The 15,593-nt window shown below is 42.2% G+C and overlaps 1 protein-coding gene across 1 annotated transcript in view; it reads left to right on the forward strand.

Moving 5' to 3' along the window:
• clybl (citramalyl-CoA lyase) overlaps positions 1-15,593 on the forward strand; it is a 139,078-nt gene that overhangs the window by 93,573 nt on the left and 29,912 nt on the right. The window lies entirely within an intron of this gene.

Below are 15,593 nucleotides of genomic sequence, written 5' to 3' on the forward strand. Positions count from 1 at the left end.
ATATCCTCTGGCTGCTTGTTCCAAATGCATACCAGCCTCTGCATGGAAAAAGTTGGCCCTTGGGTTCATATTAAATTTTCCCCCTCTCACCTTGAACCTATGCCCATTTAACTTATGATTTCATGGACCAAGGGAAATCATTTTACCCATATGCCTTATCCATGACCCTCATGATTTTTGACACCTCTATAAGGTCACCCCCTCAGTCTCCTATGTTCCAATGAATATATTCTTCCAATCCCAGTGCATCTGACAATTAAACAATGTAAAATCTTAATTGTGTCCTACCCTGCCCAACCTCTCCCTATAACTCAATCCCTTGCTTCCAGCAATATCAATGTAAATCCCCTCTGCACTCTTTCTAACTTAAAGGCATCTTTCCTATAATTGGGCAACCAAAACTGAATACAATGCTCCGAGTACAGTCTTTCTAACCTCTGAAATATTACCAACAACTGTAACATAATGTTCAAACTTTTATATTCAGTGCCCTGACTAATGAAGGCCAGCCCACTAAAAGCCTTCTTCAATACCCGATCCATATGTGATGCTACCTTCAGGTAATCCTGTTAGTCTTTGTCCAAGATGGCTGTCGTGAAGGGAGAGTGGACGCTGGCGCGCTTTAGCTGCCGCTGCTCTCTCTTCACATTGTGTTTTTGATTTTTTGTTTTTGGACTGAATTCTGTTTTTAATTTGTGTTTCTGTGATTCTTTATTATCTATTTTATTCTGATTATATGTTTTTATTCCTGTTAATCTCTGTAAGGTGTCCTTGAGATGTCTGAAAGGCGCCCAAAAATAAAATTTATTATTATTATTATTATTAATTATGTACTGTACTCCCAGGCCCCTCTGTTCTACAACACTCTCGAGGGCCCTACAAAGTTTAACATAGTCCAACTTTGGTTTGACCTCCTAAAATGCAACACCTTGCACTTATCCAAATTAAACTCCATTCGCCATTCCTTGGCCCACCCACATAGATCAGGATCCCGCTGAATTAGTAACCTTCTTCACTATAGCACTGTAAATATACCAAATACTTGGGGAAATCCTCCGATCTTCTTCAAAATAGTGCAGTGGAATATTTCATGTCCATACAAAAGACAATTGGTGATTTATAGAAACATAGAAAAATAGGTGCAGGAGTAGGGCATGCGGCCTTTCGAGCAATCACCGCCATTCAATATGATCATGGCTAATCATCTAAAAGCAGTACCCCGTTCCTGCTTTTTCCCCATATCCCTTGAGCCCTAAGAGCTAAAGCTACTATCTAAATGGCGTCAAGTTGAGAAAAGGGGAAGTACAACAGGATCTGGGGGTCCTTGTACATCAGTCTATGAAAGTAAGCATGCAGGTACAGCAGGCAGTGAAGAAAGCGAATGGCATGTTGGCCTTTATAACAAGAGGAATTGAATATAGGAGCAAAGAGGTCCTTCTGCAGTTGTACAGAGCCCTAGTGAGACCACCCCTGGAGTATTGTGTGCAGTTTTGGCCCTCTAATTTGAGGAAGGACATTCTTGCTATTGAGGGAGTGCAGCGTAGGTTTACAAGGTTAATTCCCGGGATGGCGGGACTGTCATATGCTGAGAGAATGGAGCAGCTGGGCTTGTACACTCTGGAGTTTAGAAGGATGAGAGGGGTTCTCATTGAAACATATAAGATTGTCAAGGGCTTGGACACACTAGAGGCAGGAAACATGTTCCCGATGTTGGGGGAGTCCAGAACCAGGGGCCACAGTTTGAGAATAAGAAGTAGGCCATTTAGAACAGAGACAAGGAAAAACTTTTTCTCACAGAGAGTGGTGAGTCTGTGGAATTCTCTGCCTCAGAGGGCGGTGGAGGTAGGTTCTCTGGATGCTTTCAAGAGAGAGCTAGATAGGGCTCTTAAAGATAGCGGAGTCAGGGGATATGGGGAGAAGGCAGGAACGGGGTACTGATTGGGGATGATCAGCCATGATCACATTGAATGGCGGTGCTGGCTCGAAGGGCCAAATGGCCTACTCCTGCACTTATTGTCTATTGTCTATTGTCTAACTCTCTCTTGAAAACATCCAGTGAATTGGCCTCCACTGTCATCTGTGGCAGAGAATTCCACAGATTCACAATTCTCTGGATGAAAAAGTTTTTCCTCATCTCAGTCCTAAATGGCCTATCAAGTCAAGTCAAGTCGTCAAGTTTATTTGTCACATACACATACGAGATGTGCAGTGAAATGAAAGTGGCAATGCTCGCGGACTTTTGTGCAAAAAGACAAACAACCAAACAACCAAACAAACTATAAACACAATCATAACACACATATTCTTTTACATAATAAATAATGGAAGGAAAAACATTGAGTAGAGTTAGTCCCTAACGTTCAGTAGAGTTAGTAGAGATAGGCGTTTACAGTCCGAATGGCCTCTGGGAAGAAACTCCTTCTCAACCTCTCCGTTCTCACCGCATGGCAACGGAGGCGTTTGCCTGACCGTATCAGCTGGAACAGTCCATTGCAGGGGTGGAAGGGGTCTCTCATGATATTGTTGGCTCTGGAGTTGCACCTCCTGATGTATAGTTCCTGCAGGGGGGCAAGTGAAGTTCCCATAGTGCGTTCGGCCGAACGCACTACTCTCTTATTCTTAAATGTGACCCCTTGTTCTGAACTCCCCCAACATCGGGAACATTTTCCTGCATCTAGCCTGTCCAATCTCCTAAGAATTTTATATGTTTCTATAAGATCTCCTCTCATTCTTCTAATTTCTAGTGAATACAAGCACAGTCGACCCATTCTTTCATCATATGTCAGTGCCGCCATCCCAGGACTTAACCCGGTGAACCTACGCTGCACTCCCTCAATAGCAATAATGTCTTTCCTCAAATGTCTTTCCTCACACAATGCTCCAGGTGCGGTCTCACCGGGGTTCTGTACAACTGCAGTAGGACATCCTGGCTCCTATAATCAAATCCTCTCGCTATGAAGGCCAACATGTCATTAGCTTTCTTCACTGCCTGCTGTAACTGCATGCTTACTTTCAGTGACTGATGTACAAGCACACTCAGGTCTCTGCACCTCCCCTTTTCCTAATCTGACCATTCAGATAATAATCTGCCTTCCTGTTTATTTATCCAGATTATACTGCATCTGCCACTCACCCAACCTATCCAAGTCACCCTGCGGCCTCATAGCATCCTCTTCGCAGACCACAATGCCACCCAACTTTTTTGTCATCCGCAAACTTGGAGATGTCACATGTCTAAATGGTTAATATATATATTGTAACCAACTGGGGTCCCAGCACCGAGTCTTGCAGCACCACACTAGTCACTGCCTGCCATTCTGAAAGTGACCCTTTAATTCCTACTCTTTGCTTCCCGTCTGCCAACCAGTTCTTTATCCATGTCAATACCATGTGCTCTAATTGTGCACACTAATCTCTTCTGTGGGATCTTGTCAAAGTCTTTTTGAAAGTCCAGATACAACACATCCGCTGGCTCTTCTTATCCATTCTACTTGTTACATCCTCAAAAAATTCAAGAAGATTAGTCAAGCATGATTTCCCCTTCATAAATCCATGCTGACTTTGACCGATCCTGTCACTGCTTTCCAAATGCACTGCTATAAACATCTTTAACAATCGACTCAAGCATCTTACGCACTACCGATGTAAGGCTAACATCTATAATTCCCCGTTTTCTCTCTCCCTCCTTTCTTAAAAAGTGGAGTTACATTGGCTACCCTCCAGTCCACAGGAACTGATCCAGAGTTGAGAGAACATTGGAAAATGATCACCAATGCATCCGTGATTTCTAGGGCCACCTCCTTGAGTACTTTGGGATGCAGACCATCAGGCCCTGGGGATTTATCTGCCTTCAGTTTACCTAACACCATTTCCTGACTAATGTGGATTCCCTTCAGTTCCTCCCTCCCACTAGATCCTTGGTCCCCTAGTATTTTTGTGAGATTGTGTCTTCCTTAGTGAAGACAGAGCCAAATTAAACGTTTAACTGTTCTGCCATTTCCTTGTTTCCGATTATAAATTCACCTGTCGCTGATTGGTCTTCACTAATCTTTCCCTTTTACATATCTAAAGAAGCTTTCAGAGTCAGTTTTTGTATTCCCTGGAAGCTTTCTTTCATGATCTTTTTTCCCCCTCTTAATTAATCCCTTTGTCTTCCTCTGTTGAGTTCTAAATTTCTCCCAGTCATCTGGTTTGCTGCTTCCTCTGGCCAATTTATATGCCTTTTCCTTGGATTTAACACTATCCTTGATTTCCCTCGTTAGCCCCGTTTTATTTTTTCGCCAGACAGGGATGAATAGTTTTTGGAGTTCATCCATGCGGTCTTTAAATCTTTGCCATTGTATTTCCACCGTCAACCCTTTAAATATAATTTGCCAGTCTATCCTGGCCAATTCCCGTCTCATACCTTCAAAGTCTCCTTTCTTTAAATTCAGGGCCCTAGTCTCTGAATTAACCGTGTCACTCTCCATCCTAATATAGAATTTGACCATATTATGGTCACTGTTTCCCAAGGGGCCTTGCACAACAAGATCCTTCCTCATTACACAATACCCAGTCTAGGATGGCCTGCCCTCTAGTCGGTTCTTCTACATATTGGTTTAAAAAACCATCCTGTATACATTCCAAGAAATCCTACTCCTCAGCGCTGTTACCAATTTGGTTGGCCCAATCTATATGCAGATTAAAGTCACCCATGATAATAACTGCTGTACCTTTGCTACACGCATCCCTAATTTCCAGCTTGATGCTTTCCCCAACCTCCCTACTGTTGTTAGGTGGTCTGTATACAATGGTCTGTGTACAATTTTCTTAGTAGTCATTTAGACATTTACATTATGAAGCTTTGTGTTCCATGTGTCACCCCCTTCTGATCCCAAAGTCATTTCCTTAATGTTTTCATGTATACTGAATTCTCTTTATCCAAACTAATGTTGTATCCTCTTGGATAACTGACAATAACCCATACCATATGGTAATAGAAACATAGAAAATAGGTGCAGGAGTAGGCCATTCGGCCCTTCGAGCCTGCACCGCCATTCAATATGATCATGGATGATCATCCAACTCAGTATCCTGTACCTGTTTTCTCTCCATACTCCCTGATCCCTTTAGCCACAAGGGCCACATCTAACTCCCTCTTAACTATAGCCAATGAACTGGCCTCAACTGCATTCTGTGGCAGAGAATTCCAGAGATTCACCACTCTCTATGTAAAAAATGTTTTTCTCATCTCAGTCCTAAAAGATTTCCCCTTTATCCTTAAACTGTGACCCCCCTTGTTCTGGACTTCCCCAACATCGGGAACAATCTTCCTGCATCTAGCCTGTCCAACCCCTTAAGAATTTTGTACGTTTCTATAAGATCCCCACTCAATAAGTTTCTATAAGATCCCCCCCCCCCCCCTTGAGAAGATATCACAAAATACATTTCAGGAGCTGCAGTTACATGCTTGACTCTTGTGATTGGAAAAGTGTTTTAGAATCAAGAGAGAGTCAAGACTGTTTATTGTCACATGTACCAAAATGGAACAATTACATTCTTACTTGCAACAATGCAACAGGTTTGTAATCGCGTTACTCAATAGAAAATACAATAACCAAAAACTGAAAAAAGTTCAATAAATAGAAATAGAATACCCAATATTCTGCAAAATCAAAACAAAGCCCAAAGTCTCTAGTACAACCAAGGCAGTTCGTAGTTTAGAGTTTAATTGTTCATAGTGTTCAATAGCCTAATAGTTGTTGGGAAGTAACTGTTCCTGAACCTGGATGTTACAGTTTTCAGGCTCCTATAGCTTCTTCCCGAGAGCAGGAGTGAAATGACAGCGTGGCTACAGTGGTGTGGATCCCTGATGGTGGTGGCTACTTTTTTAAGACAGCTCCTCGTATAGATCCCCTCGATAGTGCTGAGGTCAGTGTCCATGGTGGATAAAGATTGTTAAATTATTAATATAAGGGCGACAGTGCAGTGCAGCGTTAGAATTGCTGCCTTACAGCGCCAGAGACCTGGGCTCAATCCTGACTATGGATGCAGAGTTTGTACGTTTTCCATGTGACCGCATGGGTTTTCGCCGGGTGCTCTGGTTTTCTCACACATTCCAAAGATGTGCAGCTTTGTAGGTTAATTGGCTTCTGTAAATTGTCCCTCGTGTGTAGGATAGAACTAGTGTATGGGTGATTGCTGGTTGGCATGGACTCGGTGGGCTGAAGGGCCTGTTCCCGCTCTGTATCTAAACTAAACTAAATTATTAAAGTGAATCAGAATTAAAATTAAATCTTTTACATCTGTATCAGGATTACTCAAGCACCTCAAGGACGATTATGTTAAATGAGTTGGCAAAGGCTCTCAATCTTCCAGTCAAGAAGTAATAAAATTTACTACAGGAACAGAGCAAGCAAATAGGACTAAAGATGGACACAAAATTAAGCAAATAGGACTCTGAGGTCCTTCAAAGTACCAACATAGCATGATGGGCCTAATAGTCTATATTAAAAATGCAGGATTTTTACAAGCACTTTTAGAGGCGTTGGTAGGGTCTTGGGATACCTTTATTCAGCCAGCAAATTAAAATTAAACACTATTTAATAATGTTAACATTTGGTTCTTGTTACAAATGCATTCCTCTACGAACAGTTCTGAGGCAGTTGTTGTATTGCAAGGAGGCACTGCAGTTCATTGTTACAGAACCATAGAGAATGGCCAAAACAGCAAATGTCAGAAACACTCAGCAGGTCAGACAGTGTCCGTGTTAAGAGAAACCAAGTTAATCATTCAGAGCAGCTGAGTGTCTCCATTTTCTCTTTCAGTTTGACATTTCCAGTATCAGTAAGTTTTTTTTATTTTCAAAGAAGTAAAACATTTGGTTAATTCATGGTGAAATATGGAGTTTAGTTTAAAGATACAGCGTGGAAACAGGCCTTTTAGGTGTCCGCGCCAACCAACGATCACCCATTCTCTAATTCTACAATTTACAAAAGCTAATTAACCTACAAACCTGCATGCCTTTGGTATGTAGGAGGAAACTTAAGCACCCAGACAAAGCCCATACGGGCACAGGGAAAACATACAAACTCTGTACAGACAGCACCCATAGTCAGGTTCGATTGCGGATCTCTGGCGATGTAAAGCAGCAACTCTACTGCTGCACCATTGTGCCACTCTAAGTTGTGCCATCTTAGATTTAGATGTCAGTATTCCAAGTCGAAATCTGCCTAAATTAAATGTAGAGACACAAGATACTGCAGCTGCTGGAAACTTGAGCAGAAATCTAGTGGGTAAGCCAGCATCTGTGAAGGAAATGGACAGATAATGTTTTGGGTTGGATCTTCAGAATGCAGAAGGGTCCCAACCTGATAAACCTTCTGCCATTCCCTCCATAGATGCTGCTTGACCCACTGAATTCTTCCGGCACTTTGTTTTTGAATTAAACACAGTGTCAATTAAAATATTATTAATAGCGCCCTTGCGATGATGTAGCATCTATTTGGGAAATTGATCCATCTAATGTGAATGGTTAGATCTTCTACCCACCCTGTAAATCAAGCTGGAAATGCTGACATCCCCATCTCCACAATTAACATCAGGAAAGCTACATGTATTTCTCAAGCATCTTTTGAACCCTTAGGAGATCCCAGAGCTCTTTCTCTTTGCAGGCATTAACATGTTTTCAACAGATGGAAACTGTTGTTTGCAGAAACCATGGCATGTAATTTATTCACATAAAGTTCTTATAAGCAGTAATAATATTATTAAAGTGGGACTAAATGAACAGGAATTAAAACCATACTTGTGGGCAGCTCTCTCTTCAAGTCTCTTTCCCCTTCCTAGAGACGGAGAGGGGATACAGGCTTTATGGAAACTTGCCATATGCATTTTCCTTTATTACATTGTTTTAATACAGGTCCACCACCGATTTTCTGGTAACTGGTGATCCGGCACTTCCTTTAATCCGGACAAAATTATGAACGTGCACTTTAAATCCCTCCTAGAAGTCCCCTCAAAAATGTGGTGCTTAGGCTGGGTTAGGCGGCCGAACTCGACCTCATCAGGACATCTGCGGTTGATCAGCGGGTCGAATTTGCCCCCTACAGCTGGGGCTCTGGAACTCAGGCGTGGTCGGAGCCCGGCAGATCCGTTTCCATAGCCAACTTCCACAGCCGATCGACGGGTCACATTTATCCCCTGTGCCGGAACTGTAGAACTCCATCCCGTCCAGAGCCGGTAGATTAAATCCCATAGCCGACTTCCAAGGCTGGCTTTGTGGGCCGGTAGCTCGGTTCCTTGGCGGAATTCCAGTACCGTTTCCAATGGTAGGCCCTGACCTCTGTTGGTCTGGCAAAGTGCATAATCCAGCAAGGCTCTGGAACCAAGGGTGCCGGAAAATCAGTGGAGGACCTGTATAAGACTTTTACAGTGTGAAATGTCTTAGTTGCTTCTTGCTACACTTAAAGGCAACATATAAATGGAAGTTGTTTTCAAAGTGGAATGCACCATTATGTATGAAGCATATTGGGACACTCTGACTTTGTCAGAGGTATCATTCAACTTATGTGCTGTCTTCATCTGTGCCATCAAGAGGATATATATTTAAAGGAGAGTTAAACCCCTGTCCCACGGTACGAGTTCATTCCAAGAGCTCTCCCGAGTTTGCCCTGATTCGAACTCGGAGATTTACGGTAATGGCCACTCGTCGGTACTTGCGGCTCTCGTGGACATTTTTCATCATGTTGAAAAATCTTCACGAGTCTTCCCGTGCTTACCTGCCATTAGCGCTAAGAGACGTCCCCGAGCTCCGACGTACCCGCTACATTCATTCTCCATGCTTACCACGAGTTTGATATTTTTTAAACTCGGGAGAGCTTTTGGAATGAATTCGTACCGTGGGACAGGGCTTTTAAACGGTTCTGGGACCAAAAGTTAACCCCAACCAACATAACTAAAACTTATTATAAATTGTTCATGATCACCTTGCCATTTGCAGGTTCCAGAGCCTTGCTGTACATAAATTGGCTATCATATTTCCTCATACTTCAGGAAAGTATATCGTTGTCTGCTAAGTGTATGCTGAGGAGGCAAAGGTCACTGCAGAAACACACGTCTTTCTTTTCATTATAAACACTAAAGTAATGCAAAAGATGGCACGTGGATATCCTTAAAGTTGAGCTGCATATGTTTATTGTTTGGAGCCTTGCATTTTATGATTTGCTCTTAGAATTTGTGGAAATTGAGTGTGGTGTTTTGTCCTGACCTGTTGTAATGTGTTAAGTGAACTGTGGCAGAGCCAGGTGCTCTGGTTTGTAGCCATCTGCAGTCTTGCCATTTGAGAGAGATGAGACTTAGTACAACACTGCACTATTCTGCTGTTTTACACTCATTGCTGTATTTATTGTTACATTCATCATTACTGTATGTACACTGTTTACTCTGTCAGCTTCATGTAAATAAAGAATGTCATTGCACCCTGGTTTATATGACAAACTCATCTGAATCTAAATCTGATCACTGTTTCAAAAATCTAATCCCTCCCTTCCAGGGTAACATTTCCTCTTCTATTTCTGCTTTTTGACTTTTCTTTGTCTACATGGAGTACTTTCTGCCTTCCTTTCACTTGCATTCTCAAGATTTTGAAGACTCTGTTTCTTTCCCCTCCCCCTCCCCCCCCCCCCCACAGCCCTGACTTTGTTTTTGTTCCTGATCAATACATTAGCTGTAGGGTTTTCTCCCTCTAGGAGATTGCATGCTCCTCCCCCTTTCGCTGTTCCACTATCCTTATAAAGCCAGCCCATGTTTATTCCTCCCCTTTCTTATTCCTCCCCTTTGCTCACAGACATTGTCGCTGGTTTCTTTCTCTATAATACCGTGCCATTCAAGTTCCCTGTTGAGCTGCTACTGTATGCAAAAAGTGCCCAAAGGCACAGCTACCTGAATTACTTTTAATTGTACACCACATAGTGATGCTTCTTTAGGCTCTGATTCAGCTTGATTGATGCTTCAAGCCAATTGTCAGTGTAGATGATGGGATTAAGTGCCTCTTGAAGTGACTTTACATTTTTTTGTGAGAACAATAAAGGAGAGAGAGAGAGAGAAAGAGGGAGAGAAAGAGAGAAAGAGCGAACATTTATTCACTTTCAGGAGTGACCTCGGTTTCTTTAAACCAAAACTAGTGACAAATGCTTTGAATCCCAAAGGAATAGTCCCAGTAAAAAAAACAGGTAAGCACTGCGATTAGGCGCATGTGATCCCGAGCAATTTTGCACTATTCATTAGTGTTAATTGGCTGAGAATGCAGAGCGGCAGAGCCAGTGCAGGGAAAGGGAAGGATGTAACAGTGATCATTAGCATCTCTGATTAAACGTGCATTCCGCAGCTGGACTAGTAAAACTGTTTGGACAACTGCTCCGCTTAGGCGACGGCTGAGTGTCGATAACTGAATGCAGCGGCTGTGAGAAGTGCAAATGTTTGTGCAAGCTTTGCCGGTGTTTACAACAAACATTTCAAGTCCTCCAGGTTTAATTAGAGAACAGTTCTATGCAGATTTTTGTCCTTGTTAATTTTTTTTTTTGGATTCTTAATCTGTTGCCCCTCTTACTCAATTGTGCATGCTCTTGAATGGATTTATTCAACTGGTATCTTCTAAGCCTCACAGAAAGCCAACTAAGTGTGAAACAATTACATCTGATCTGGCTTTGACAAACCATTGGGAATGACTGCCCCTCACTACAAATCGACTTGAATGAGCAGCTCAAGTGAAAACAGACTTTACAAGGGAGAGTTGGTGTCTGAGAAAGAGACTTTGACACATCCATTTCTTTACATTCTGCTCGAATGTGATTCAAACCAACACTGTGAGGAACCAGTTTGCCACTGGCAAGTAACATCATACATGAGTACTGAAGAGGACAAACAAAGGTGTTATTGTGTGATGCCGCTGTTCCTTGGATCTCAGATGTGACAAATTGAAGTGTATTTATAAAGCATCTCTAATATAGTAAAACAGCCCGAAGTGCATACAAAACATTTGCCGCTAAATGACAACAGTGGTTTTAGGACAGATGAAAAGGTGTAGTGGTTTGCTGTACACAAATTGGCCACAGCCTTTTCACCTTCTGAACACTGGCTTCTGTGATGATGGAAATCTGAAGAAGGCCTAAATAGATTGATTAAAATATGCTCGCAGGTAGAAACTGGGCAGATACAACAGTTGCTGTACCAGAAATATAAACAGAAAACGTTGGAACAGTCCACAGGACAGGTGACAACATCTGTGGAAAGATACAAAATGAACATTTCAAGTCGAAGAATCAGATTATCGTAAAAAAATAATTTTCCATCAGAAGCAATTCAGCATTGACTGACCTACGGACCTATTTCCTAAGTTGTATTATTGATATTATTGATATCCTATTTTTCTAATTTCTTTCTTTCTTTTTCCTTTCTATAAAAATAAATAAATAAATAGAGGCAATGTTAATATGTAACCGATAAAGAAGGATCCCAGCTACTTTGGTAACTGGGTCCCTGTAATCCTGGATATTTAATATGTAACCGTTAAACAAAGTCTGTATTGGTTTGGACCAAAGTGGACTATGATATGCAGATGCCTCTAATAAAAATTTATATTATAGAAGCAATTCAGCATTGTAAATGCAGAACAGATACAGGAAATATATATTTTAATCCCCCAAGAGATATGAACGTTGCCAGAGTTTTATTTGGCCAATTGTAGTCTTGAAATGTGTTTTTTTGTAGTCATAAAATTCTTGCTTTTAAAATCAGATCTAACCATTTTTTGTGCTAGTTTTTATGTAACATAAACAACGGCTACCCTCATGCGTTTCATAGCGACTCGTGCCTTTAAAGGAAACAAAATCTGTCAAGTCCCTTTGCAGGATGTTATCAAACAAAATTTTGACACCGAGCCACAAAAGGGTATACGACGTGACTTTGTGATCAAAGATATCAGAGGAGACAGAGGCTGAGAAATTTAGAGTGGACATTCTGGTCCGTAGGACGTGATCAGCTGGACATGTCCACCAGTGGTGGAGGGATTAAGTTTAGAGAAATGCAAAAGGTCAGGAATTGAAGGAGATGAAATATGATGTATGAAACTTACACATCGGGGATGGTCTTCAGCTAGAAAGTGAGATAATGGAACTCAATGTCACATGGAGTGGTTGAGACAAAGAAACAAACATTGGTTTGAGGCAAGCTAGGCTATGCACATGAGGGGAATGGGAATAGAAGGATGTACTGATGAGGTGAGATGGTGGAGAAACCTATGTGTCATATAAGCACCAACATGGAACCACGTGTTCTATGTACTATGCTATAATCTATTGCTATGCTGTGGTTTGAGGTTCAGAGCTTATATAACCATCAAAGAGTGATTAAAATTGGGGTTGTATAAGAGACACGATTGCATGAGCAGAGAGATCTCAGAAGAACCTAGTGATGGGGAGATCATAGTTAGATGGGAAAGAAGACTCAGTGTGATTTAGGATAAAAATAGTAGCTCAGGTGACATTGATAGACCCTTTCCTGATAAGCCCGATGTTCTCAATCTAGACACAAAAAGCTGGAGTAACCCAGCGGTACAGGCAGCATCTCTGGAGAGAAGGAATGGATGGTGAAGAAGGGACTCGACCCGAAACATCATCCATTCCTTCTCTCCAGAGATGCTGCCTGTCCCGCTGAGTTACTCCAGCTTTTTGTCTATCTTCAGTTTAAACCAGCATCTGAGGTTCCATGTTACACACCAATGCTCTCAATGCTTGCTTCGAACGGGAGATCATAGATGTACCTTCTCAGGCCTCACAGCCCGTGATAACACTGTAATATTAGTCACCGAGGCCGGCCAGAAGATCCTTCATGAGGGTGAATACTCTAAAGCGTCCGGCCCTGATGGTGGCCATGTTCTTAAAACCTACACGGATCAATTGGGTGCAGTTTTTGTGGACATCTCCAACCTCTCATTAATAATGTCCACGGTTCCCACCTGCTTTAAAAGGGCATCAATAATACTTGTGTCCATGAAGAGTAAGGTGTCGTGCCTCAATGACTACCAACCAGTGGCGCTAACATCCATGATGATGAAGTGCTTTAAGCGGTTGGTTATGATGCATTTCAACTCCTGCCTTAGTAAGGAACCTGGATTTACTAGAATTTGTATACTGCCGCAAAAGATCAACAGAGGATGTGATCTCGCTGGTTCTCCGGTCTGCACCGTATCATTTGGCCAACAACAGCATGTACTTCAGGCTGTTGTTCACCGACCACTGCTTGGCATTCAACACCATCATCTCTTCAAAAATTATCATTAAACTCTGACAATTGGGTCTCTGCATGTCCCTATGTAATTAGATCCTCAACTTCCTCACCAACAGGCCACAGTCAGTACAAATTGGCAACAACACTTCCTCCTCAATAATAATAACAACATAGGAGCACCTCGAGGCTGTGTGCGCAGTCCTCTTCTCAACTCTCTCTGTCCCTACCACTGTGTAGCCGGACCTAGTTACAACGTGAGGTTTCAATCATTAATGATATAACCATTGCTGGATAACTAACAAGTCAGAGTACAGGAGGGAGATTGATGATCTGATTGAACGGTGCCAGAATCTTACTCTCAAGCATCAAGGCCGAGGAACTAATTGTCGAATTCAGGAAGGGAAAGATGGGATTCTATGAACCTAGTTTATGATAGAAACATAGTCTTATAGACACATATACAATTCTTAAGGGATCAGGCTAGATGCAGGAAAAGGCCATTTAGGACTGAGATCAGGAAAAACTTTTTCACACAGAGAGTTGTGAATCTGTGGAATTCTCTGCCACAGAAGGCCAATTCACTGGATGTTTTCAAGTTAGATTTAGCTCTTAGGGCTATCGGAATCAAGGGATATGTGGAAAAAGCAGGAACTGAGGTACTGATTTTGGATAAACAGCCATGATCATATTGAATGGCGGTGCTGGCTCGAAGGGGCGAATGGCCTACTCTTGCACCTATTTTCTATGTTTCTATGATGGTTGGTATGGATTTGATGGGCTGAAGGGCCTATCCCTGAGTTCTATGATTCTATGAAATATTTCGAAATAGCAATCAATATCATGGACAATGCTGCAGGCAAAATTATACACAGGAAGCTTCCTTGAGTAGAGGTGTGACAAATGGTCCCATTGTTTGTTTTCCTGATGTTGGATGAGGGATAACTATTGATCAGGATATTGGAATGAATATTTTGAACCTCATCCATACCTTACCTGAAAGATGATCTCCCTTCTGTTTGGGATTTAATTATTCCGCGCTGATTCATCTGCCTGAAGATCTAGGAGCAGCTACTTTGTGGTCATCAAAATCCCTTAAAAAACATTTTTTTTCAGTAAATATTATCTCGTCTTTTTCACCTTGCTGTGTATGGGATCTTGCTATGCATAAATAAGCCAGAAGATTTCCTGCATCACAACTGTGACTGCCCTCTTAGACTTTATAGATTTAGATGTTAGACCAGAGATACTGCGTGGAAAAGAGCCCTTCAGCCTACCGAGTCCATGCCGACCAGTGTTCACCCTGTACACTAGCACTATCCTACACACTTGGGACAATTTACAATTTACAGAAGCCAATTAAGCTACAAACCTGCATGTCTTTGGTACGCAAAAATGCAGGAGAAATTCAGCGGGTGCAGCAGCATCTATGGGAGCGAAGGAAATAGGCAACGTTTCGGGCCGAAACGTTGCCCATTTCCTTCGCTCCATAGATGCCGAGTTTCTCCAGCATTTTTGTGTACCTTCGATTTTCCAGCATCTGCAGTTCCTTCTTAAAAACTGCATGTCTTTGGAGTGTGGGAGGAAACCGGAGTACCCTGAGAAACCCACGCGGTCACAAGGAGAACGTACAAACTCTGTGCAGACAGCATCCATAGTCGGGATCGAACCCAAGTCTCTGGCGCTGTAAGGCAGCAACTCTACCGCTGTGCCACTGTGCCGCTCTTCACCACTGTGACCCCAAAAGTACTTTGTTGTCAAACACTTTTGGAGCATAGTGTAAGAGTTTATTTGATGATGAGCAGAGAATCTGCTGCAAGGAAAGATAAATATTGGCCCAAGATATGAGTGAGAATTCCCTTGCTCTTCTATGAAATAATGAATTGGGACCTTTTGCATCCACTGGTGAGAATGGATAGGTCCTCAGTTTAATATCTTGTCCAAAACTGGGACCTCGGATATATTTGCACTCCTTCAGTTTGTGAAGCAATTACCAGAATTGAAATATTGTCGACATCTCAAAGAATAGTTGGCCTGGAGGAAATTACGGCGATAGGAATTGAAAACAACAATGAGAATTTACAAAATACATGTGTTGCTTCACCAGATCCAATGTATGTCTCACCCACGGAGGATGATAGGTGAATAAATGATGCAAGTTCAGATGTGGGAAGCAGACTTTTGGATGAAGTTTACGGCGAGGGCAAAATGAGAGGTTGGCAAGGATTGCGTTTGAATAGACAAGCCTTGAGACAGCAAAAACACAGATGAGCTGAGACAAGGGGGTATGTGGCCTTGTAGCGGTGGTGGATATATTCAGAGATTCATGG

This window comes from Amblyraja radiata, chromosome 6 (assembly GCF_010909765.2).
Source record: "Amblyraja radiata isolate CabotCenter1 chromosome 6, sAmbRad1.1.pri, whole genome shotgun sequence".
NCBI lineage: Eukaryota > Metazoa > Chordata > Chondrichthyes > Rajiformes > Rajidae > Amblyraja > Amblyraja radiata.